The 23,029-nt window shown below is 45.5% G+C and overlaps 1 long non-coding RNA gene across 1 annotated transcript; it reads left to right on the plus strand.

The window, feature by feature from the left end:
• The first annotated feature begins 979 nt into the window (after positions 1–979).
• LOC123352961 lies at positions 980–12,630 on the plus strand. Its single transcript, XR_006574337.1, has 3 exons — positions 980–1,072; positions 9,848–10,122; positions 12,509–12,630. It is a non-coding gene; the product is annotated as an uncharacterized LOC123352961 (long non-coding RNA).
• The last annotated feature ends 10,399 nt before the right edge of the window (positions 12,631–23,029 follow it).

The following is a 23,029-nucleotide window of genomic DNA, read 5'->3' on the forward strand; positions in this document are numbered from 1 at the left end:
CTGTCCGCAGACTTCCTAAGCTAAACCACTTAGAAGTACAGTTTCCAATACCACACAAGGTAACAGGGTCCTTGATTGACTTTCACAACTCACAAAGGCCTCAGACACCCACTACCAAATCAAATGAGTTAGTGAAATCGATTTCCTGCTGTGATTGTGGCATCCTGAATAAACTGTGCTTGCCTGACTCTAAGCCAGGGGTCGGCAACGTTACAGAAGTGGTGTGCCAAATCTTCATTTATTCACTGCAATGTACGATTTTGCGTGCCAGTAATACATTTTAATGTTTTTAGAAGGTCTCTTTCTATCAGTCTATAATATATAACTAAACTATTGTTGTATGTAAAGCAAATAAGGTTTTTAAAATGTTTAAGAAGCTTCATTTAAAATTAAATTAAAATGCAGAGCCCCCCGAACCGGTGGCCAGGACCCGGGCAGTGAGTGCCACTAAAAATCAGCTTGCATGCCGCCTTTGGCACGCGTGCCATAGGTTGCCTACCCCTGACCTACACATATGAGCTTGCAGGCTCAGGACCTTAGTCTGTCACTTGAATGGCTGTTCTCCACTCCCTAACCTGCTCTGCTCTCTAGGAGCTGGTCTTCGCAGAGATTTGCTACAATCGTCACAGATTCTATTTTTCTTTCTGAAGAGCTCTAAAGACATCTCTGGGAAACAAGCTTGGCTACTTGGAGGGGTCACAGAACATTGAAATACCCAGGCATATTGTATATGGCTGTAACAGGCAGATATCCAACCACACACAGTAAATGCCATGGGGTGAAATTTTCCTTCCCTGTTTTCAGAGCCTGTTCCTGGCCCACCCCACTAATGTTATCAGTATAGCACTCTGAAGTGGTGGTGGTGTACACTGCAATGTTCTTTACCAGGAGGTTGTTGTACTCAAAGCTGGGTCAATTACCAGATAACTATATTTTTACCCCTATCTCTTTAAACCTGAGATTCTGCTCCCAATCAGCAGCACAGCTGTGGTGGATAGGAAATGCTTTGCTGCAGGGGCTTGAGCTACCTGGAACATGTCCACTGTGGGCTGAGACTCCCTTGAATTTGCAGGTACTGTAACCCCTTTTTGAGTTTGTTATGATCATTTGCAAAGGTGAGAAAGCTTAAGCAGGTCTCTGTGAAACTGAATTTGTTAGGCTCAGGGGAAACCAAGTTGTAGCAAGGTTGCAAAGTGGACAAACTGTGGCTGACTTGAATACTTACTGCATGAATCAAATGCTAAAGAATGCAAATAACTCTTTTGTTTATCATTAAAATTTGGTAGCAGTTTTAGACTAAAGGAAATGTATTGTTTATAGTCCCAGTGCAGTTTATACAAATGGTAAATAGGTAATGCTGAAATATGATGTGGAGCTTTATTTTCTGTGACTTGAGGATATTTGGAATGGTTGTAGGGTTAAACACATGTACAGGGAAGTGTTCTACCCAAAGCTGGGTAAAGTGCCAGAGCTATGTATTTGAAATCCTCTATTTCATTAACTCTGAGACTCTGCTCCACGTCAGGAGCACAGCTGTGAGGAACAGGCAGTGCTATGCAGTGGCTTCACCTGTGTGCTGAGTTTGGTGCTTCCATCGAGGGCTGAGTTTCCTTTGATTAGCAGCTGTGCTGATTAAATAGAGCTGCTTAGGCAATGGGCTGCTCTCCCAAAGGGAGGAGGCGGGGCTGTGCTTTGAAATCCCCCCAGCAGAGCTGGCCTGGTTTACCTGGAATGCATGCTGTGCCCGCTAATAGGATGGGCCAGTGTCCGTGCTCCCTAGTCACTTTGGAAGGCATTGGCAGAATGTCTCCAGGGCATCTACTCTAGGAGAGTGCAGCTCTGCGCACCCCCAAGTGAGGGGCTGTGCCAGCCAAGCACAATTGATCCCACAGTCTGCATGTAAACTTACCTGAAGGGTCATATTCAGCATCCCCAAAGGGTTTGTTGGGTTTCACTTGGGTCAAAGTAAATTGCCTCATGTGAGAAGCTACAGGTTACCTCACTTCAGGGGCTGAATTCTGCTCTGTGCAAGTTTTGGGCTGGGTCTTTACCCCAAATATGTGGTGCAGAGTTGGCACAGCCTCCTGCCCAGGCTGCTGGTGAGTGGGGAGCTGCTGCTGTGATGATCCCCACCTGCAGAGTGGTCCCTTGGGGAGGGGGGGGGAATGCTGCCAGGGTACGAGTGGGTAATCCTGAGGTTGCTCATATTTTCACTAAGTCCCGAATGGGCCAATTTTGAGGGGCATGAAGGTAGCATACAGCCACTGTTTCCCCCTCCCCAAATCTGGTTCTGCACTGAGCGTGGCTTGGTCAGACCTGAGGAAGAGGCCTTATGAATCCAGTGTTGGCAAGTGTCTTTCTCGTCCCAGTAGCATGTTGATTAGAATATTCAGGCCCTTATATCACCCTGTGGTACGTATCCAGTGAACCGTTTAGTTAGTTTGTTTGTTTTAACCATGAATGACTTTCAGTGCCCTGTTTAGTCAGCTGTATCTTATTATATAAAGTAACCCTCTGGCTTTCCATAGAACATGTAATGCTTATCACCTTCTTCCAGCTACTACACCTCAGTACACTCATTAAAGCAGCCCTCAATCACAGGAAAAACATTTGCAGTATTTAAGATCTCCTGTGTTTCAGACATTCACGTTGCTATCAGTGTTGTGTCAATTAAACTACAGGGGATCAAGCCACATGGGCAAGGCGCTGGCTGGCCAGCTCTTACAGACAGGGTCCGGTGGGGCTACCTTTCTGGTTGGATCGAACGTTTAATCAGTTCTTTCCCAGATGGTCCCTCTAGTTAGGTTTTAATGGATTGGTTGGTAAAGCACTGATCATGCAGAAGTCAGGGTGTTATAGCTCATCCACTGCTGATTTCTGCCAATTCCAGAAAGAGCCGAGTACAAGCAAAACTCTTTTTTTTATATATGATGCTTGACACAGATTTCCATTGTCCTATATTAGAAAGAAACCCCTGCTCTATGTGCATGTCTTTGATGAGCAGGGAATGACTTGTGGTGTTCCATGTGACTCAGTTCCTTTCACCCTTTCCACCCTGGCCCATCTATGGTGGGGCAGCCACAGCCTGGCCCTGTATGTCAGGACAGAAAATGAAGGGGACAAAGCTAAAGGAGAAGCTCTGTTTTCCTTTCATATGGATCATTTTCCTAGTAAAACATTATTAGCTCATCAGACACTGGCTCTTTTCAGACTACCAGCCATATGAATGCTCAGTGGGGTGTGCACACAGACAGAGGCAGACACATGCACAATGTACACTGTATGTATAAATGGCATATGAAAGCAAGTGTGCAATTTGTCGTATGAGATTGCTGTATAACACAGAGGTACATATCTAGATGGGACGTTATTGATGGGGCTTATCTCCAGTGACCTGCTCGACTGAGATTTTGATGTAATGAGGGCAAATACAATGTCTACTCTGGGGGCTTAAGTGGTCACATACACAGGAGTGAGTTTCACCCTCCTCCCCCAATCCTGCAAACAGTTATGCACATGCTTAACTTTGTAACCAACAACCATGAGTAGATCGACTGATTTCAATGGGACTACTCATTACAGAGACGTGAGCATGTGCATAAGTGTTTGCAGGATCAAGGCCTAAGAGAGTTTCTGTAGCATGCACTATAACTTCTAAAGACGGAGGCAGGCTTGAGTCTGCTTGTTTTTTTTTATTCCCGCATCCTCCCATAGTGCATTGGTTTTTAGTTTTTCTGTGTTGCAATTCCTGGATCAATTTCACATTGAATCCTCGGTTCAATTTAATTTAACTAGTTGAGAAGAAAACTTCAGAGTTTGGATTATGTTTTGTTTTTCCTTTTGTTATTAGAATTGTTTCCTTCTAGCATTTTTATGAATATTCCATTGCCCAATGATAGGAGGTGGAAAACGAAATTCCAAGACTGTCTTTTAAGGGGTGTTAATTCCTATGAATGTAACCAACGTAGTTAGTTTATAACAGTTATGCAAGGAGATGGGAGATCGTTCTCTTCTTTTGACTAAAGATCAGCAGAGCTTTCTTATTATCCTTAGCTCCCTTCTAGAGAAGAGCAGGATATTAAAGGGTAACTCAGGCTAAGCATTTCCTTTGTAGCCTCCCTGTTCACTTATGCCTACTGTTTTTTGACATCCTTAAAGGTGTCGTTTAGTCTGTTTTGCATTTACTTTAAAACAAATGAGTTTTAAAAACCAGTTCTTGGAGACCATGGAAATATTTACTAACCCCTTTTGATGAGAGGGGCAAGGTTTTTATTCTTCAGACAGGCATTCCAGAGCAAACGCAAAAGAGGAGGTTTTAATTTTTTCAGTAGGAGGAATCTCTACTTCAAAAAGCAATGTTTGTGGGAGTCAGGGAGTATATTAAATTTTCATGCACTTTCCTGGATTACAATGGGGAGCTCGGCAGTAGCGTATCATGTCATTTTTCCAGTGGAGAATCACTTAACTAAAGTACAACCCCCCTCCCGTGAACCAAAGACCAGAAAAAGGAATCAGTGAACCCCTGGAGCAGTGAGAAGATACAGAATTACTGGACAGGAAAATAACCTTTTAGGCTAACAAGTCTGTCGCCTTAGGTTAATTTCAGCCCCACCTCCCTCCTTTGTCACTGTATCCTTCAGTCTCTGCCTGTTCTCCCTCTAGCTGCCTCTTAAACTCATTAATACCATTTGCTTTGATGGTCTTAAATTGTTGGCAACTTATTCCAGATGTCTCCTACTCTGGGTGAAATAGATTTATCTGAATTTCCTGTTTACCCTTAGTTGCCACATGTTTTTGAACCGCTTACCAGTCAGAACACTCCTCATTTAATTACCTGCCCCCTAGTACCATATTCTGCAATTTGGAATGACTTTGTATCTGATATCATCTTTCTGTTTTCTCATGGGAATAATCTGGATCTCTTTTACCTTTCCTTGTCACAAGTAGAGCTGGTTGGAAAACGTTGTGTATTGAAGCTTTTTTATTTCAGGGCGGATGGGGAACAAAATGTTCCCAGTAACAAATGTTCTTAGAACCTGGACTCATCTTGATTATATTCTGCTGGACCTCTCTGGGACTGATGATATCCCAGGGACTTAAAAGTGGTGACAGTGGGTTTGATTCTCCTTATTAGGCTTGTCTAAACACAAAGGGGGACTGTTTGAACAACACTAACGTCGTTAAAGCGGTACAGCCCCAGTAGTGTGGATGCAATTATACCAATATAGTTATTGGGGAATAATCACACTGATCAATGGCATCTTCCCAAGTGTATAACTATGTCCACACAAGGAAATTACACCACTTTAACTATGTTGGTAAAACATAACAGAAAATACAAGTACGTAAACCGTGTAGAGAATGCCTTGGGCCCCAGTCCAGCAGACAGGTTTATACATGCTTCACTTTACCACCATGAATTATCCCATGGAGTTCAATGGCACTACTGGTGCAGTAAAGCTAAGCAAGTGCATGTTTGTATGATCTGGGCCTTACTTACCCAGGGGTGGGGGTAAACGGGAATTAACTCCAGTGAAGTTAATAGTTAATGTGTGTTAGAGGTGAGTTGTGCATATAGTATCTGGATTAGGTGTGTAAAGAGTATATTGCGCAATGCCAATGTTGTTTTGCTGGGCTTGTATACTCTCTTTGAGTCTCTGGACTGACTTGTGTGCCTTTTTGACTGCAGTTTTGTAATTGGCTGAGGGTGTCCTGGACGTGGTGGTAAAAGGCATTAGGTTTTGCATTTGTCTGGCAAAATAGCAAAAGCGATTTGGTTATAGATTGATCAGCTGTTCTATATTATGAACTTGCAAAAATGACTTTGGCATTTCGAAAGCAGTCTCGAAGCATGCCTTCCCAATCCCAGCGTTCTCCCCCGTAACTGAAAGCTGCCAAGTAAGAGCCACATTTTCTGCTGATATAAATGGAAGTCAGTGGAGCTGTGCCCTCTTCCATAGGCAGAGAGTTTGGCCATAAATCTTCAAAAATTTCGGTAAGATTCTCTCTTGTGCTGAGAGATCTCTGTGCCCAGTGTGAGCATGGGATATGAGTCATTTCATCTCTGGTGTCGTCTGGATAAGGACATCATTTGGTTTGCTTTGTTTTAAAAAAAAATACTTTAGAGAAACTAATCATTTTGAATAAAAGCACAAACAACCGGATATTGCTGCTAGTTATGTCCAAATTCCCTAATCCTGACCCATTAAAGGGAAAGGGGGGTTACACCTTCCAACATCTTTGCTTTGTTTAAAAAATGATTGTTGTTACATTTTACAAAATGGCAGCAGAATGAAACAATGGAGCCAAGAAGAGCTTGCTCATTTTATGCTAGATCATTGAGAAAGAAGATGGTTGGGATTACGAGGTGCATACCTGGGTGTTTGAAATGCTTGAGTGCTGCACAGCGACCAGTGATATCTCTTGTACAGTGGGTGTAATTCATTTTCAGAGTTCTGCTGTTGCATTTGCTTAGAATGGGAAATCCTGCACATATCTCAGTAAATGTAACAACTTTGGATGCTAAGGACCTAATCCCCTTGCCAGTTGGAAATCAATGGAAAGACTCCCGTTGCCTTCAAACAGGAGTTGTGTTGAGCACTGTCACGTACCAGGCATGATGCAGTCTGGTAGCAGACGAGGGACCAAAAACCTTGGGAGTTCAAGTGGTAATGCACTAGGACTTCTCTAAGTATGATCCGCTCAAACAAGCAAAATAATTTGCCAATCAGGAGGCAGTATGGCCTAGTGGCTAAGACACTGGATAGGGAATCAGGAGATCCAGGTTCTGTTCCTGGCTCTGCCACTGGCTTTGTGTTTATTTCCCCCTTGCTGCCTCTGTCTTCCTCTCTCCTTGTAACTTCTCTCACTATGTCAAGTATCAGAGGGGTAGCCGTGTTAGTCTGGTTCTGTAGAAGCAGCAAAGAATCCTGTGGCACCTTATAGACTAACAGACGTTTTGCAGCATGAGCTTTCGTGGGTGAATACCCACTTCTTCAGATGTTGCATCTGAAGAAGTGGGTATTCACCCACGAAAGCTCATGCTGCAAAACATCTGTTAGTCTATAAGGTGCCACAGGATTCTTTGCTGCTTCTCTCACTATGTATCTGTACAGCACCTAGCATCCTGGGGCCCTGCTCTTAGCTGGGGCCTCTCATTGCCACCACAATACAACTAACAGCGTTTGCTTGCTTGTTTACTATTATCGTTTGGACTGTGCAAACACAATTAGTATAACCAATCCAGGTGAATATCATCAAAATCCCAGGTGTGGCACTGGGCGTAGAAAAGCTACCTGCGCATTGCTGCTGTTTCTTTCCTGTTGTGAACCAGCATGTACTGCCACTTCTCTGCCCCTCTCCTATTATGGTATCTGAAGCACTTTGGAACAGGACCATAGTTACAGCTGCTCCTCTCTCCTTCCTATGGGTTAGAACATAAGAACGGCCGTACTGGGTCAGACCAAAGGTCCATCCAGCCCAGTATCTGTCTACCGACAGTGGCCAATGCCAGGTGCCCCAGAGGGAGTGAACTTAACAGGCAGTGATCAAGTGATCTCTCTCCTGCCATCCATATCCATCCTCTGACGAACAGAGGCTAGGGACACCATTCCTTACCCATCCTGGCTAATAGCCATTTATGGACTTAACCACCATGAATTTATCCAGTTCTCTTTTAAACCACTAAACTTATCGGGTGCGGTCTTGGGTGCTGCTGCACATTCTCCAGGAAAACAGTAGTGATCCCGGCCCTTGACTAGCCTGAGGGGAATGCTGCAGCTGTGCCTGCTCTTCCTCTGAAGTATTGTTTTTGGGGCACTGCCACTGCTACTGCCAGAATCAGAGGCTCTAACTTAGCTCCTGTTGCTGCTGTTGTCTCAGCTGCCTTTTTATTTTTATTTGTGTGTGTGTGTGTGTGTGTGTGTGAGAGAGAGAGAGACAGCTCTTTGGGCAGAACACATCAACTGCAAACCGGTAACTAGAAGGATTGTTCACTACGTGTTTTCCTTTCTTCTCTCCCCAGTCCCCCTGAGTCTGATCCATGCTGGTCCCCTCTCTCCTTTCTTCTGCCGTTTGCAACCTTTGGGTGGGATTATCTGTAAACATTAGGAGGCGGAAATTTTTGGCCCAGAATCTTTAGTTAGCGTTAAGGTAGGGTTATGTGTCTGGGTTTGAGGCTGGGCCATAAGACTCTGGTTCAAAGGCACCAACATCCCATGAACCGATCTTGCAAGACCACAGCCCAGACTGGCAGAAATCTCTTTAGCTCTGGTATGATTTTTTTCCCTATCTTGAATTGATGGCAACCTTGCAGAATCAGCTGTTTTTAGTGAGATTTCCACAGTCCTTGGCTTGCATCACAACCAGAGAGGCCCCTGGGGTACTGCGCACCTGTAGTGAAATCAACAAGAAAATATGTAAGCTTACATCGCCCTGGCAGAATCCTTCACTTCACACCCATTCTCCAGCCCTATTTCTCTCAATGAAACAACTTTTAAATGAGAGCAAAAAATGTTGGTAACGAAATGACCATGATAGGGCATCTTAATGGCTTTTAAGTTGCTAATATTTTTCTTCCATCATTTTATTTTTTGCCGTGGTACCTGGAAGCCCTATCTGAAATAATGACCCATTGTGCTAAGCATGGGGCAAATGCATAGTTTGTACAAGCAAAATGACACCATTACTCTGAAGATCTTAAAGTCCCATTAGACAGATAAAGCAAAAGAAGAGGAAGAAAGGTACTGAGAGGAATGTGACTAGTTCAAGGTCACATGGTAGAGTTGGGAACAGAGCCCAGGTTAGAGCCTTGCAACCCGACCCAAATTCTATGAGTGTTGGGTTGGATGGGAAAGTAACTTTGGGCTTGGGTCAGGTCAGATTTCCTCCTGCTGCCAGTTGGGCTGGCACAGAGGTGGCTGTTTGCCCGACTCCTGCAGCTGCTTCCATACCTCGCTGCACTGTATGGTACGTAATGTGTGCGCCGAGGAGTGGCAGCTCGCACACGGCCCAGCAGGGGGCAGTGGATGGCGGGGGGCAGTGCATGCAGCTGCCACTGTGCCATGCAGTGGGAGGAGAACTGACCTCTTTGGGCAGGAGGTGGTAGTGAACGATTCAACCAACCCTCTCCATTCATGTCGGGTTGGGTGGACCTGGAACTGGGTTGGATCCAAAAATTAGGCCTGAGCAGCCCTCTAACCTAGGTCTCATGAGCTCTAATCCGGTGCCTGACCCACTGTGCCATTGTCTTCCTCCGGAGATACTTTGTATAAGCTCCCAGCCTCTTGTAAGCTCCATTCGCAAAGCTGGGAAATGAAACAGCTTCAGCTAACGCAATTCAACCTTTGTTAGCGAAGCTCCTTTCAAATCTAGATCAGTGCATCTGCATTGCCCTGCTGGAACTGGGCTGAATTCGTAAGCCCTTCAGACAGGCTGTGTAGCAGCAAGCACAGGCAGAGCAGGACCAGAATGTGGTACTGCACCACGGCTGCACCTTCCAAAAGAACAATCTGTGGGCACAAACCAGGATACCCAATTTTAAACCATGCTAAATTCCTCCCCAGGCAACTGGACACTCCTCAAGCTTATTAAATGAACCAATTAAACCAAAAGCAGCAAAGAATCCTGTGGCACCTTATAGACTAACGGACGTTTGCAGCATGAGCTTTCGTGGGTGAATACCCACTTCGTCGGATGCAATTAAACCAAGGCAATATACAGTGTATATGGGCCAAGGAAAGCAGTTGGGGGTGTAACTCTCTGAAGGTGAATTATAGTCACTGCTGATCATGCTGTTACAGTAAATGTTGTCAGCGTTTCCATTAACGGTGCCTAATTTTTTTTCCAGTGACTTATTATGGAACCGTGTGAAAAGGGTTTTGCACATATTGCAAAACCAGTGAATCCTGGCTCTCCAAAGCACCCAAGAGGGTTGATTAGCGAGACAGAATTAAGCTGCAAAATTTGGATCCAAACCCAGATTTCAACCCCCCTAAGCTCGGCGGTGTTCACCGCTTGCAGTCGCTTTGGCTCTTCTTTGATCACTCAACAGGCTCTGCGATTTCTCGTATTTTAAGTCCTGTGGGATGGAACTGGTGGTGTGGACAGTGCTCCACTGTCTTGGTGAGTCGTATTGTTTGGGTGTTACCGTAGCGCATAGAGATCAGGGCCCCCTTGTGGTAACCGCTGTACATCCACATAAATGAGAGCGTCCTTTTCCCAAACAGCTTCCACTGCTGATTAACTTGGGTTTCAGCCCACAAGAATGTGCCGTTAGTAGTATTATGGTAGTGGCTGGGAACCAGCCCAAGAATAGGGTTGAAAACTTTCTATTTGCAGAAAATGGAACACCCTTGCCCTGCGCCCTGCCCCGCCCCTTCTCTGAGGCCCCGCCCCCACTCCCTCCATTCCCCCCTCCCTCCGTCACTTGCTCTCCCCCACCCTCACTCACTGGCTCATTTTCACCAGGGTGGGGCAGGGTGAGAGAGGGGGTGAGGGCTCTGGGGTGGGGCTGGGGATGAGGGGTTTTGGGTGCGGGGGGGGGGTTCCAGGCTGGGTCAGAGGGTTGGGGTACAGGAGGGGGTGAGGGCTCTGTCTGAGGGTGCAGCTCTGGGGTGGGACCAGGGATGATGGGTTTGGGGTGCAGGAAGAGGCTCCAGGCTAGGGCAGGGGGTTGGGGTGCAGGAGGGAGTCAGGGCTCCAGCTGGGGGTGCAGGCTCTGGGGTGAGGCTGGGGATGAGGGGTTTGGTGTGTAGGAGAGGATTCTGGGCTGGGGCTGGGGTTTGGGATGCAGGAGGGGGTTTGGGGTGCAGACTCCGGTGGCACTTACCTCAGGCGGCTCCCAGAAAGCAGTGACACTGGAGAGTAGGGGTAGGATACAGATGGACCTAGACAAATTAGAGGGTTGGGCTAAAAGAAACCTGATGAGGTTCAACAAGGACAAATGCAGAGTCCTGCACTTAGGATGGAAGAATCCCATGCACTGCTACAGACTAGGGACCGAATGGCTAAGCAGCAGTTCTGCAGAAAAGGACCTAGGGGTTACAGCGGATGAGAAGCTGGATATGAGTCAACAGTGTGCCTTTGTTGCCAAGAAGGCTAATGGCATTTTGGGCCGTATAAGTAGGGGCATTGCCAGCAGATCGAGGGATGTGATCATTCCCCTCTATTCGACATTGGAGAGGCCTCATCTGGAGTATTGTGTCCAGTTTTGGGCCCCACACTACAAGAAGGATGTGGAAAAATTGGAGAGAGTCCAGCAGAGGGCAACAAAAATGATTAGGGGGCTGGAGCACATGACTTATGAGAAGAGGCTGAGGGAACTGGGATTGTTTAGTCTGCAGAAGAGAAAAATGAGGGGGGATTTGATAGCTGCTTTCAACTACCTGAAAGGAGTTCCAAAGAGGATGGATCTAGACTGTTCTCGGTGGTACCAGATGACAGAACAAGGAGTAATGGTCTCAAGTTGCAGTGGGGGAGGTTTAGGTTGGATATTAGGAAAAACTTTTTCACTAGGAGGGTGGTGAAGCACTGGAATGGGTTCCCTAGGGAGGTGGTGGAATCTCCTTCCTTAGAGGTTTTTAAGGTCAGGCTTGACAAAGCCCTGGCTGGGATGATTTAGTTGGGGATTGGTCCTGCTTTGAGCAGGGGGTTGGACTAGATGACCTCCCGAGGTCCCTTCCAACCCTGATATTCTATGATCTCCCTCCAGCTCCTAAGTGGAGGCACTACCATGTGGATCGGCGCACTGTCTGTGCCTGAAGGCGCTGCCCCTGTAGCTCCCATTGGCTGTGGTTCTTGGCCAATGGGAGCTCCTGAGCTGGCGCTGGGGGGCAGGGGCAGGGCACAGAGTCCCCATGGCCATCACTCCACCTAGGAGCCAGAGGGAAATGCCGGCAGCTTCCCGGGAGCAGCGCAGAGGCGGGTAAGGAGCCTGCCTGCACCGCCAACCGGACTTTTAATGGCCCAGTCAGCGGTGCTGACCAGAGCTGCCAGGGGCCCTTTTCGACCGGGCATTCCGGTCGAAAACCAGACACGTGACAACCCTACCCAAGAACAGGGCCCCCTCGTCCTAGGCACTGAACAGCTACAGAGTAGTAGACAAGTATGTGTGCTGTGGCATACAAGTAGAAGTGGCTCCTTACCCTGACACCTGCCCCCCTATGATGATGCAGGCTTCCATGGTTTGTTAGCCTGCTCCTGCTTAAGTCATTTGGCACACGGGCAGAGAAAATGTTACCGTTCCCATTTGTTAACACTTGACACCTGCTTTGCACGGGTGTGAATAACAACCGGTGGCTCAGGGCGCTGGAGAGGCAGGCTCACATTGTGTTCTGTGATGTGCCAAGCCAGTGCACCTGGCCAAACCTGCTTTTGGATCCAGATGTCAGATAAAACCAGCGAAAAATCAGTTTCCTCTCTCTTTTCTGGGGAATGTTCATGAATCACTTGGAAAGGCAGAATTCAGTGGGTTGGAATTACAGTACATATCTATTTTTTGCATGCGTAGGAGCTGGAAATGCTGACCCTGCACTATCAGCACTGACTGTAACTCTGCACTGAAGAATGAGGTCCACCAGCATTGTTTGCTTTGGCCCATATATGTTGTATACTGCCTCGGTTTAACTGGTTAATTTAATAAACTTATGAAGTGCTGTATCGGCTGCTTGGCTTAGCTCTTTATCCACCAGCCTGATGAAGAAAGTATAAATTTCAAAAGCTTTCCTGTATGAAGTTAATCAAATAAAAGAGATCACCTACTATACTTTGCTCTCTGTGTGTCTTGGATGGACTAACCGAGCCAACACATTTTTACAATTAAAGCATTTAAAAAAAACCCTTTTGTTTAGATAATGTTTCAGGTTTGACCTGCCTAACTTCAACTAACAAAAGTTAGGAAATTCAAGCTCAGGGCTCTATAATGCTGCAGTAGTAGCCACTACTGACTAATGGTTGGGCCACCCTCTATCTTATGTAGGCCTGGGCAGCTGGGGGTGGAGAAATACGGCCCTGTGATGATGATGATTTACATGTACTAGGGAAGGCTGTTCTTGAGGTTAAAGCACTAGATTGGGACTCAGAAGGTCTGGGTTGAATTCCCAACTCTGCCCCATGGGCAGGTCCTTTAACCTCTCTGCTTGTGTTCCCCGTCCTCTCAGTTACACCCAGTCTTCGTGCTGGTGTAACTATTGATTTCCTTGGAGTGGCTCCTGATTTACCCCAGAGAGGTAAACCGGGCCTTTGGGTTGTGGGCAAGTCTGTTCTTGCAATCTACCCTGGTTCAGTATAGTTTTCAATCCAACAGTATTTGTAGTCCTAGCTCATCTGCTTTCGATTCGCTAGTGAAGAGGGACATGGCCAAGTGGTGAGCATGAGCATTTTAACCAGTAACGTTGATTAGTTTAGCTTTGGGTTATCAATGCATCAGGAATCTTTGAGCCAGGCCAACTCCCTAGATACTGCCTGGATCCCTGGTTTATTAACTTATCCATTCCACTGAAGTTTCTAAGTTGCTCCATTGAACCAGTGAGGCTCCACCGAAGAGGGGTCTATATAGCATGACTAGTCGTGCGTATTTGGAAGTATTTTTCTTTTTCAGCCACCTGTCTCATGTTTGCCCAGTCTCATCTTTGTGGGTATTGTACCATGTTAGATCTACAGGGAATGTATGCCGATTTATGGGTGGTGCTTTATGGGAATTTACTATAAGCTTCCTTTCAGGTCGCATGACGCCAATAAGTAGGGCTAAGTGCTACTGCAGGGTGTTTGGAATTCCAGAGAAACTCAAGACGATTTGACACTTATTTTATTTTGCTTTCCATGTCATGGCCATTCAGTTCTAACACAGAACATAGAGACAGCTCCATAGTGATCAGACTAACCTGTTTCCAATGCAGCCGATAAACAGATGCTTCATAGGAAGATGAAAGAACCCCACGATAATGAACAGGAAGGCAATAACCTGCCTATTGAAGGAGGTTTCTTTGTAATCTCAGTTAGTTAGATATTGGCTTATGTCTAGTAGCATGAAGGTTTATACCCCTTATACATTTTTAGCCTATATAATGTAACAGCGAGCATTCTCACTACACCTTTATAGGGATAATTTTGTTTTTGAATTCCATTAAACTCATGGCCTCGGTATCTTGTGGCAGTGAGTTCCACAGGTTAACTATACTTTGTATTTTAAAACATTTCCTTTTTCTCATTGTAAAATTTGTTTCTTTTCAATTGATTTGGTTGCTCCAAATGTTTTTTTTTTAAAATGAGTGATCTTTTTCAAGAACAGAACAATGTATTCTGGACATAGTCCTGACTTGTTCCTTACTCCAGTTTAATGGAAGTTTTACCTAAGTAAGAAATGGGCAAGGAGGGCTTCAGAACTATGCACGGTGGGTGATATTCACCCCAGCGCTGAGGGCTAGCATGAGTCCAGGGCACCACTAGCGATGGCAGTAATGCTATTACTGCCCCTTGGCTAAATCCTGTTCACATTTACATTGATGTGAATCTTGAGTGACTCCACTGGAGCTATTCAGTATTTACACCAATGTAGCTGAGACTTGACTTAATTCCCCTATGAATACATTGAAGTGAGTTTTGTTATGTCATGGGTGTTCCTGAATGTATGATTGCCAAACTATCCAAATAAATTACCAGTCTCCACTTTAAACGTCTATACTTGTGCCAAGATCAATTTTGAAAGAGCTATTTCTGGTTTCACCTGAGACGTGCAATAGTCGCTATTGGCCAAAGATCATAGTCTTGAGAGTACAGGTTCCTGGGATGGTATTAGATTTATGCTATCAGTGCAGGGCGGATGAGCTTGTTATGCAGGTTAAACTCTGACTTGTGGCTTCAGTGCGATAGAGATTGTTGTCGTCTTCCTGCTGTCCAGCTTTGTCATGATGAGGTGCCTTGGTTCAGGTGTCTCTAGGCGTGGTCCTGAACAGAGCAGCTCACTGTAATTTTGTGAGGCTGTACATTTTAATTCTCAGAACACTCTCGTAGTGAGAGCTTACAATATTTGTATGTCATGGGGCTTTGTTGAACCCTCAGTCACGATATATTGTGATCAAACAAGGCGCGGTGGAATGCAGCCTTGCAAGCTAGCAGTGGGTTTAGAATAATGGTCTGGCCATAATGATGATTGGGGTGGGATGGTGAGTGACACTAGCCCCTGAGCTACCTCCTACATTAAAAAGATGCATCTCCTGCCCCTTGGGGTTCACCTCAGAGGTGATTGGCAGGAACAAGGACCTAGAGTGCCCATGTAGATCAGAGATGTGCAGGAAACTCTGCTGGAAATGCAGAAAATCATCCGGCTGTGCTCCTGGATTGGGTGCTGTGTTGCACCATCTCCTGGGCTGCAGCAGTTCCTTGGGAGCCCTCCCTTGTGGTCACAGAGCACAACGAGATAATTCTTGCCACTCTGGGCAACTTTAATGAACTCTTTATTTGTTCGTTTGAAGGCAGTCACTGCTCAGTGCAGGAGGGTAACATGCCACTTGGGTTCCTGCTAGCTGAATATTCCCCCTCTTGTCTGCTTTACTGGAGGTAGTGGCAGCTATGCAGAAGGAGAAAGGCCCCTTGCATGATGTCCCCTCCACCTCTCTGGACAATTAGGGTCCTGCTCCCTTCTACAGAACATTGCAGATGGATTGAGAAGAATCCCAACCTCCCTCTCCTTCCAGACTCCCTAAAGGCCAAATGCTGTTCAGACATGCACATGTGGCCCTCGCAGCTGTGCATCCAAGAGTGGGAATTGGCCAAGCTGAAGTTAGACCAGCTCCTTCTAGCTCAGTCATGGAGGCGGTAGGCATGAGGGGAAGGCTTCGTGTGCACTAGCACGACAGAGCTGCAGCCTATAATCAGGAAACCAACCTCGTGGAGAGGCTGTGCACAGGGCTCGCACCCAGTGGGCCTTGTCATTGCATGGGATCTCTGCCAGTTGGTGAAGGATGCTTTAATGTCTGGTTACCAGCTGGCTGTGCCAGGATTATGTAGCTGCATAGAGGAGGAGAGGGGCCCAAACCCCACAGTCTGAGGAGACCCTGACATAACAGTAGTGAGCCAATGAGCAGCAGGAGCCGGAATGCAAGGCTGAATGGTGCTGGCCAGCCATTTGCTGCCATCATGGGATGCGGAGAGCAAGGGATTCACCTGAGGTCCATGATGCAACTTGAGAGGTTCAGGGGACATCACAAAGTGACCCAATGGATGGGGAGAAGGTAGCAACTGGTGTTGGCTGAGTGACTCAGCCCAGGTGTGAAACAGAATAGATGGTGCATGGAGAAGCATTTAATCCATTCCCCAAGTCCTCACAGAGGGTGTATTCACTTCCCACCACAAATCTTCATTGCCCAGCCAAGGCCTTCTGAGCACATTAGCATGCAGTCATTAGCAGCAGTCTAGTAGAAGAATCACAAAAGGGATTCCTCTTCTCACAATTCCTTTTAAAGTGTTTGTTCTGATTTTTGTGACATCCTGCTAGAGGGTCTCTGTATCTGTCATTACAGGCCATTACTCTTTCAGATTTTTTTAAAGTAGTTTCTGACCCTTGGGTGACAGTGGCTCTGGGGGAGCTGACCTTTTGAAGGTGTGTGTGTGTAAGTAATGAGGATATGCATGCAACAGGTTCCTGCTGTGCTTGTAACAGTCTAGAGAGACTTCCAAAACACCCTGCACCTTGAAGAACACCAGAGCAGCAGCTCTGTAGCACCATTTATTAACTTCTCAATCTGCCAGTGCTGCCTGCAACATGGTGCGTTGGTCACTAAAGGCTGCAGCATGTCATCATAAAGATACACCTTTATATGCGAGGAGCAGAGTGCAAAGCGTTTGCATAGCTCTCCATTGCTGCCTCCTGATTGTGGGTGTGTGCTACTGATCTTGCAAAATGGTGACTTTGTTTTAGTTTACTAATCAGATATAAATTAATTCCAGTGTCCGAAGGTGTGTTTTTTAAGTAGCACATTTTAGTGTGTGCGTGTGCGGGGGCTGATTCACCTCAGTGTTACTCCAGCTTTAAACCAGGGTGATGCCATTGTGCAATAAAATCTTTAGCAGTTTTTATTATCCATGTAATGATCTATCACACTGATATGCCTTTGCTTCCTGGTTTCAGCAGGAGGCCCAGCTCTGCTGGCTGGTTGACCCCGACAAACTTTTCAGGGGCTAGATTGTTCCTGAAGCTAGTGACAGGCGCCTTTCTCACTGCCCTTGTGCACACCACACAAGCACCAGCAAGAACTGCAGACCCTGTGCTTGGGGGATTATGCGAAGTACTCCTTGAAACCTGCAAGGCACAAATCGCCCCAAAGGGGGCATGGAGGAATGGGAGGTCTGGATGAGAGAGACCTTGCTAAAGAATCCCAGGAGATGACTGAAAATATGTTCTCCCTGGGAGCTGCAGGGTGTGGTGTGGTGTGGTGGTTTTTCCTGCTGAGATGGATCAACTTCTGGGGTGACCCTTGGGGCATCGCTGATCTACAGCAGCCCCTCTGCTGCTGTCTCTACATGGTACAATCTAGCTCTGTGGTAAGGAGGAATTGCTGACTCTCAGTTTCTGCTTGGAGGAGCTGTTTGAAAACTCACTGTTGAGATGTTATCAACACCAGCAGCCTTCCTTACAAGCGTGACTCCAATACTGAAGGGCCTGCATGGACCATACACCAAGGGAACTCTGCCTACAGGCTGTTGGGCTACGGGCACAAAGAGGGGACACTGAACCTAGTTCACTTTGGACTCATGAGACTATTTGCGTAGTGGTCCCATGTTGTGCTCCAGGGGTCTGAATTAAGGTACCGTGTTATGCCTTGACCAGAGCTGTCATTCTTTCAGAGACGATTCTCTCTTTAAAAAGGGAGGTCTTGTCTGCTAAGAATGCAAATGGCAATTTGAATGAGACTCTCCCTGGGGGGAGGGAGGGTGTCCTTCATTAAAGTTTCCATCCTCTGTTGTACAATACGCTGTGTACCAGCTGGCTTCCAAGTTCCACTGCAGGGTGGCTGCTTTTCAGCCAAGCTGCATGTACATGGATTGTAAATGAAATGAATGTTTGAAGAGGAAGAATGCTGTATAAATGTTCATTGTTGTTACTATTCCCAGCCCCCTCACCGGGCACAATGTGTCTGGATGGCATCTCATGCCTAAGGACCATGCGTCGTCCATTAAATTGCCAGAAGACAAATAGCCTGATGACAATGACGCCTGTGACGGGAGTATAAAGTTTTCAAGGTGGAGAATCTCATGTGAACCTTATGGGAATGGAGCAGTGTGGCCTAGTGGATGGAGCACTGATCTGGAACTTGGGAGGCCTGGGTTCTATTCCTGACTTGGCCGCGGGCCTGCTAGGCAACCTTGGGCAAGTCGCTTCCCCGCTCTGTGCCTCAGTTTGTCCATCTATAAAATGGAGATATTGATAAAGCACTTTACAAAGGAGGCCGCTGAGATCTATGGATGAAAACCGCTATGTAAGAATAAGTTGATGGTAGTAGTATTATAATTCAGTTGGACTGGAGGATTAAAATTTCAGCTGTGGGGTCAGTTTCAACAGATGTATTAATGACATCATATACCAGAAACACATGTGGCTATTTTGATTGGTTTGACAATCCTCTGGGCGTGCAGACATAATGAGCATCCCAGCTTGTGATGTCTCTGAAATACGTGTCAGTGAGATTGCAACTGCGTGAAACAAGCTAATATATGTAGTCTTGCTTTGTTGGCGAATAGCAGCATGGGTACTCTAAATGGGGCATGGGGCACATCTACATGTATTTTTCTTTGGGCTTTCCTTTTATTCTTAATTTTCTTAATGGTGTGCATAAAACTGAACCTTTTGCTGAGCTTTCTGTGCCTAGGATTTCTCCTGCAGGGTTTCCCGTTTCTCTCTCTTGCTTTAGAGAGAGACTGATATGCCTCCATTGTAGCTAATCAGACAAACTGGGTCTGGTTCTCAAGGTGAGTCAGCAGCCTTAGCTCTACCTCGCCATATAGGGTCTGAAAAACTGCCCTTTGGTCACAGGAATGAGGATAAATCATAGTATTGCAAGTGGCCTGCAGGCCATATAATGACTTCCAAGGGGCTAAAGAGAAAAAGGCCTATATGGAGTCTCCCCTTGAAGTGCGAAAGCCATAAAGATATTGAAATCCTTGTTAAGGTTGGAAATAAAACTAGAGCAATCCATAGCCTCAGGCCACTTCCATGGGAGTTAGCCAGTAAAAGAGGGATGTGTTGTTTGTGTTAAGTAAGAAAAAGCCATATATTGATTAGCTGACTAGTCTGAGCAAGAAACCTTAATTATATTTCTGGATCATCCTGGCAAAGATGCAGGAACAACAACTCCTCCCTTCTTCCCCATGAATCTAGTTAAATTACCCACTGCAGAGCTAATGTTGTCAACTGCCTGATGGGAGCTTTCTGAGGAGCATGTGATCTGGTTTTATGTTCCCTGTCCATGGTCTGCATCCTGAATTGTCCATGTGCCCGGCTACTTATTTTAGCACCTCCAGGTGAATTTGCATTCATAAGCCTGATTAGCATAATGCAAAAAGTTAATTTGCTGGTTTGGCTAATTAGCCCCTGGGACATTGCCAGTGAGTAAACTGCTGTATAATGCTACAGATGAGTATAGTCCTCTGTGAACTAGCCCTCCCACAAAAGAGCTACAGATCCAATCACTATCTTCTAGCTTGTCCAGTCTAGAGCAGTGCAGCCTAGTGGACAGAGCACTTGACTTGGACTCAGAAAACCTGGGTTCTATTCCTAGCTTGGCCACTGGCCTGCTGGGTGACCTTGGGCAAGTTACTTCACCTTTCTGTGCTTGTTTCACCTTCAGTACGTTGGGTAATGATACTGACCTTGTACAGCACTTGGAGATCTACAGATGGAAAGCACTATCTAAGAGCTAGGTCTCTTTGTTTCTAATCCTCGCACAACCCACTGAGCAACCTGAGCTGTCTCCCAGTGAGGGATCCTGCCTGCTGTCCCCAACAAGCATTCTAATGCTCTGCCTCGCAGTGAAATAACACTAGACGTTTCATTTGCAGCATGAATGTTTGTACACAAACCCTGTATGACTGTGCAGTAGTACCCAGCAAGTGCTAGGAAGGAATAGAACTCCTGGATGGTGACTGAGGCTGGCTAGCCCTTGGCCTAGGGTGAGGACGGAGGACCAGAATTTACTATTGGAACAATTTACCAAGGGTTGTGGTAGATTCTCCATTACTGGCCATTTTAAAATATACTCAAGGAATTCTTTTGCTGAAGGTCTATAGCCTGGGTTACGCAGCAGATCAGACTAGATGATCCCAGTGGTCCTTCCTGGCCTCAGAATCCAAGGATCTAATGCACTGTTGACATCCATTCTTCTGTAAACTCCACCCATAAGGTATCCACCTGGAAATGTAAAATGTTGACGAATCCATGATATCATTAGGAATACATAAAGGAGGGGGCATCTTTCCCAAGGCCTTTATCCAGAGGATCTGCTTGGGAACCATGCTTTTTGAGGTTGTCTGCATCAAAATAAATTGTATTGTGAAGCTTAAGAAATAAGTCAATGTGCATTTCTACCATCCGATAAAGGCAATTCCTTGTATGGGCAAATCTTCTTGTTAAGCCCCTGAAGGCACAGAATCCTAAAAAGGGGTAAAAAGCGGTTCACAGAGAGGATTAGCCTGCAGGAAATTTAAATACCACCAACCTTTTGCAAATCCAAGGTAGCTGAATGGTGTACTAGCTACTCCCTGTTTGCAAAAACGACAGTGTAACAGCTGAAAACATTTTGAAATATGTCTCTAAACAAGAGACATTTTGTGCAGTTGCAGTAATTAATGGTTTCTCTCTTGCAATAGCCTCCAGAAAACTAACTCATGCGTTTGACAGCAAACATGAAGATGCCTGTAAAATTCAAGGGAATTGTTAGGCTTGTGTGAGCTTGAGCACTTACAAACAAACCAAGAGGGGAAGCGCCGAACATGGAAGCAGGTCACAGATGAAGGGCTTGATTCTGCGCCTACTGAAGTCAATAGGAGTATGTAGGAATGAGGCCCAATGGCAAGGGTGAAGGCCTAGATGTGTTACAGCCTCATCAACTTAAATGAGGGGATGTGATGTGTAGGTCATGGCAGAATTTGGAGCAAAGAATCTAACGCAAATTTCAAAGCAGCAAACTTGAGGCCTGTAAGTTTGTTCTGCACCATGGACCTAAGGAGAAAATTGATCTAAATCAGCAAAGCGACAAAACAAACTATTTTGGCTGTTTTTAAAAAATTGGACATAATTGGCAATATACATGATGACAGACCAATACTCCGTGATTGTTACCAACACTCAAAGTTTGATTCTCTTTTTGCTTATGACTTGTGCTGATGCAATTCCAATTACGTATGCAGATGTAAACAAGAAGAAATGTAAATATTGTACTTACGTGTGTAACTCAGAAGAGAATTATGACAAACAGGGTGAACACCAGGAAAAAAACTTGTGAAAATTTTAACTAATTCACTGTTTGTTTGTCTCTCTCTTCATATTTGCTTTCCATGAATATTCCAGTGAGTGTACAGACAGGAGTGTCCATCAAAAAAGAGAATTTTAAGCAAATCTTACAGAAAATTTAATGGAAAATGATTCTAAGGTACTCAACCAATTGGTGAACAGAGATGCATTATGTGACCACTGAAACTTTGTTCTCCAACCGTTTGACTATTTCATGGTCAATATATAAATTAAGACATTAAATAACTGAAATGAGTTTGCAAGAAGTTTTGAATAGTGAATACCAAGAGTAAATCGCAAACAGAAAAAGTGGTAAAATTAATTGTGTTTACTATGAATTACTCACCCAGATTTAATGGCAAATGATGGGTGGACCTGGAAGGGATCACCATCACGATGTTCAGCCACTAGTGTGAAGTTTGTTGGAAATTATGTGCATCACATTCTAGAAACTGAGCTCAAAGACTCCTCTCTACCCATTACAGGATGGAGGAGCCCTGATGGTCCAAAAAAAGTTTCACATTGTGTATTTCAATGATGGTTAACTACCTGGAAAGTGCAAGTTACTATTTAAAGGGGTAGAAGCTTCATTTCTTTATTTTATTTATACACAGGTGAAACGCTATTGACTTCAGTGGAGTTACTCCTGAATTATCCTTGTGTAAACGAAATGAGAGTCAAGCACCAAATAAACATCTGAACTTTACTGTCTGTGTCTGAGGTAGTATAATCCGCTTGAGCTAGGAGTCTGTCTTCATCTGTGGGTATGTATGTCCTGCAATCACAGGGAGTGACTTCAGCTCGTGGAGATATACCTGAGCTAGCTTTAATCCAGGTGACTTGGGGACTGGTAGTGGTGAAATCACGGCAGCACAGCTTCAGGGCAGGCTGTACGAGCCCGCCTGGGACCCTGGATAAATACTTGTGTGGGTAACCCGGGCTGCCGCAGCGGTGCTGCTCCAGTACCCAAACTAATTCGACTACAGCTAGCTCAGGTATGCCTACGTGAGCTGCAGTCGGGAATGCAGTGTCGATGGACCCTGTGCTCATGCATCAAGAAGATGGTGGTGGTGCTCTTTAAATAATATTATTTCTATTACTGATAGGTCCCTGTTGGATTTAACTCAGTGATGAATTTGTTGGATAAATCTGTTGAGAAATCATCCACCAAAATATTTTCTCAATCTTATCTAAAAGCTGTAGCAGTGTTGCTCCCAGCTTGGAGACACAAATGTTGCGTTATCTCATGGCACAGCCGACAATGATGCTATTACCCTGAAATAACATGTCCAAATGTGTCAGAAGGAGAGATGTTAAAGCATTTGCCTTATATTACCTGCCTGCTAGCAAATGGGTGGTGAGAGAACCAAGTTTTAATAGGTTTTTTTTGTGCATTAGGCAGATCATACAACTACCTAATCACCGTTCTGGAAAACCTGTTTGCTGGTCTAGCTCGCAGCCCCGAATGACTTTCAGGTGCAGTAGTTCGGTGCCTAACCCTACAGGGGAAAAAGCAACAAACCCAGC

The sequence above is a fragment of the Mauremys mutica genome, chromosome 19, assembly GCF_020497125.1.
Source record: "Mauremys mutica isolate MM-2020 ecotype Southern chromosome 19, ASM2049712v1, whole genome shotgun sequence".
In the NCBI taxonomy this organism is placed as follows: Eukaryota; Metazoa; Chordata; order Testudines; family Geoemydidae; genus Mauremys; species Mauremys mutica.